Source organism: Neltuma alba, unplaced genomic scaffold (genome assembly GCF_004799145.2).
Source record: "Neltuma alba isolate B1F8T4 unplaced genomic scaffold, ASM479914v2 tig00011357_pilon, whole genome shotgun sequence".
In the NCBI taxonomy this organism is placed as follows: Eukaryota; Viridiplantae; Streptophyta; class Magnoliopsida; order Fabales; family Fabaceae; genus Neltuma; species Neltuma alba.
Window position 1 is genome coordinate 67879 of NW_021636054.1, and position 3876 is coordinate 71754.

The window sequence follows — 3876 nt, forward strand, 5'->3', positions numbered from 1 at the left end:
GAAGATTTATTGGATAAACCTGAAAGATACAGGAAGTTGATAGGTAAGCTTATTTATTTAACTATGACACACCCTGATATTTTTTTCTCTGTGCAGACACTAAGTCAGTTTATGCAACAACCGACTAAATCACATATGGCTGCAGCAAAGGGAGTTCTGAGATATCTCAAAGGGACTGCTGGGCTCGGCGTCTTTATCAGTTCAAAAGGGGAACCAGAACTTCATTGCTACTGTGATTCTGACTGGGCTTCATGTGGGATTACGAGAAGATCAGTATCGGGGTACCTGCTGAAGTTTGGAGGCTCCTTGGTCATGTGGAAGACCAAGAAACAAAGGACTGTGTCAAAGTCATCAGCAGAAGCAGAATACAGAGCCCTGAGTATGGCAACTTCAGAAGTCACCTGGACATTAGCAGTTCTGCGGGATCTGAACATTGAGCACAAAGAACCTATAAGCATCTTCTGTGATAGTCAAGCTGCGATCCACATAGCAGCTAACCCAGTCTTCCATGAACGTACCAAGCATATAGAAGTGGATTGTCACTTTATAAGGGAGAAGTGGGAATTAAAGCTAATTGATTTGAAACATGTGAGGTCCAGTGAACAAGAGGCAGACATACTTACAAAACCAGTCACAGGGGAAGTGCAAAGGAAATTATTAAGCAAGTTAGGGACTATTGATTTATTTCGTCCCAAACTTGAGGGGGAGTGTGAGAAATAGGAAAGGTTATTTTTGTATTTTTGGGTTAATTAGTTTAAGCCCAAGTTGCTTTAAGTCTGATTACGTTTCAGGTTCTTCTTGACTTTCTTGTATTGTTTGTTATTTCCGGTGGACTCTATAAAAGGGGTACAGTGTTGACTTATTCTATTAAGCCCATTTTTTATGTAAATACCAGTTGATGAGATTAATGGAAATATCCCGTTTCTATGCGTAGTGTGTGGGTTTCTGGTAGGGCCTAATGTTTCAACACATATCATTGGCTTCTTTTCTCAGCAAGAACTTCTGAATCTTACCGGTCGAAGTCTTGGGAAGATCTTCCTTGAGCACCACCGTTTTGGGCACCATGAAATGCGGCATCCTCCCTCTGCAATACTCCATTATCTCCTTCTCCGTCGGCGTCTTCTCCAATCCCTCCTTCAATCGCACGAACGCACACGGTGTTTCTCCCCAGAACTCATCCGGCCTCACCACCGCCGCCGCCTCGCTCACCGCCGGGTGGCTGTACAGCACCGATTCAACCTCCACGCTGCTCAGATTCTCACCCCCACTAATGATCACGTCCTTTGATCGATCTTTAATCTCTAAGTAACCATCTGGGTGCATCACTCCCACGTCCCCACTGTAGAACCATCTATTCTTGAAGCACTTGGAGCTGGCATCTGGATCTTTCAAGTAGCCCAACGTGAGGCAACCGCCCCGAAGAACTACTTCACCAAGGGTCGACCCATCTCGCTCCACGCTTATACCCGAATCCGGATCCACCACGTCCAACTCCGTCATCCCGATGGTTCTCACCCCCTGCCTTGCCTTCAGCCGGGCCCTCTCCGTCGCCGGCAACAAGTTCCACCCGGGCTTCCACGCACAAGAAACCACCACCCCACCTGTTTCTTTCATCCCATACACGTGAGTTACCACAAATCCTATCGCTTCAGTGCGGTGGAGCACTGCTGCAGGTGGCGGTGCTCCTCCTGTGAAGACATGAACGGGGCTTCTCAGTGGCTTCTCTCTTGCCGAGTTTGTTAGCATGTTGAGCACCACCGGTGCTCCGCACATGTGTGTGACGCCGTGGCGTTCGATCAGAGTAAATACGGTGGTGGCATCAAATTTACGGAGGCAGATATTGGTTCCTCCCACGGCTGCCATCCCCCACGAGAAGCTCCACCCGTTAGCATGGAACATATTCAGCGTCCATAGGTAAACTGGTTGTTTCGGAATGGCACAGTCGATCAGAGAATCTATGGTCATCACGAAAGTCGCTCGGTGGCAATGAACCACCCCCTTGGGAGAAGATGTCGTACCGGAGGTGTAATATCATCGGATCCCATTCACTTTTGGGTCGGATCCACTGAAAATTCGGATCACCTTTCCTCACCAACCCCTCGTATGTGTCAAAGAAGCCCTCTGATGATGTGGGTTCAACTGAGTCGTCGGTGATGAGGACGAGTATAGGCCGTTGAGTTTCTGGAGGCAACAAGGAGATGGCATCGAGGACCAGAGAGCGTGAGGCACAATCAACGAACACGAGCTTGGATTCACCATGGCGGAGGATGACGGAGATAGTGCGAGCGTCAAGGCGGGTGTTGATGTTGTTGAGGACAGCGCCGGCGAAGGGAACTGCAAAGTGGACCTCGTACATGGCGGGGATGTTGGGTGCCACGACGGAGACAACTTGGCCACTGCGAATTCCGATGGATGAAAGAGAGGAAGCTAGTTGGAGACAGAGACGGTGGGTTTGGGACCAAGTGAAGGTGGTGCTGTTATAGATGATGGAAGTATAGTCGCCGTAGGCGGTGGCAGCTCTATCGAGGAAGCCTAACGGAGTGAGAGGAGAAGAGTTTGCAGGGCCTGGCTTGAGCTCTTCCATGTCGACGATGATGAAGACGAAGAACTATGAAGGACTTAGCTTCGCTGCCCAAGACAGAATCAGTGGCAGTATAAAAGAGAGGAAAAAGGGTTTATCAAAAAAAAAAAAAAAAAAAAACAGAGAGAGAGAGGAAAAAGGGACATGGTTGACGACTGATTTTATAATTATTAAGCATAAAATCATCATAAAAATTAATTTGAAAACTGACGTATTCCCTAATAATGAAGATGATAACTATAATTATGATGTTAATTATGAAGGCTGAGAATCACATATATATGTAAGGAAGAGGAGTCAGTTCAAGGGCAAGTAATAGGATAAGAAAATGGCATAGAGAAAGGAGGGATGCAGACTATTATTGATCCTTGCAAGTATTTTATATAAATGGATGCATCCAATTAGTTCATTTTATTAAATTGAAAAAAATAGAAAAACTACAATGTCCTTGTGCACAAAATGGTTAAAATATAGGTTTTGTTTTTTCTTAATAAATTAAAATAAACTTTAAAATTATAGTAATTTTTTTAATCTCCATCCTACCATGTAAACACCCAAGATGAGGGTTTAGTAATGCTTAGTAAGATTTTATAAAAAGAATCAAAATAATTCAAATTTTAGTATCTTATAAATAGCACCTGTAAGGGTATAATTTGACTCTTGGGGTTACATAAATTAATGGCCGTTGATGTTGAAATTAGCAATTTGACAGATAAGCTATAGTGGCTCGGTTGTCTCAAAAAGTCAATCATAGGTTGGGACTCACATGGGATACTAATCTGCCCTATTATGTATGATTTCTCCAAGCTAAACATCATATGCTCTAGTTAGTCTACTAACAAACAAAGTACTCCTTCGTTTTTTATTATGAACTTTAAATAATTAATTTGTGTATAATAAAAAATTAGTTAAAAATAATAATTTTAATTTTCAAATATGTCTCTGTAATAAATGAGAAAAGAATGAACAAGATTGTGTAAAAAAATATGATGAGAGAGTGTGTGACAAATAAGAGATTAAGAGAATAAATTAATTAAGGACATAATTGAAAAAAGACGCATTAAATGTTAAGAGAAACTCAAATTAATGCTTATAAAATAGATAATTTCAGCTTTTTGAAAAGTTTAACCATCACAAACCAAACAACTGAAACTTAATTATTTTTGGAAGGGTTAATACAAACTTTGATTTTTCAAATTTACCATCATATTGGTTTTAGTTCCTCAAGTGTCAAAGCATAGGTTTTGGTCCCTCAAGTTTCTTTTTATTTAAAACATTGGCTCCTATAATTCAAT

At 42.2% G+C, this 3876-nt stretch overlaps 1 pseudogene; it reads right to left on the reverse strand.

Moving 5' to 3' along the window:
* Positions 1-963: 963 nt before the first annotated feature.
* LOC114712385 (probable acyl-activating enzyme 6) lies at positions 964-2584 on the reverse strand (annotated as a pseudogene).
* Between the last annotated feature and the right edge of the window lie 1292 nt (positions 2585-3876).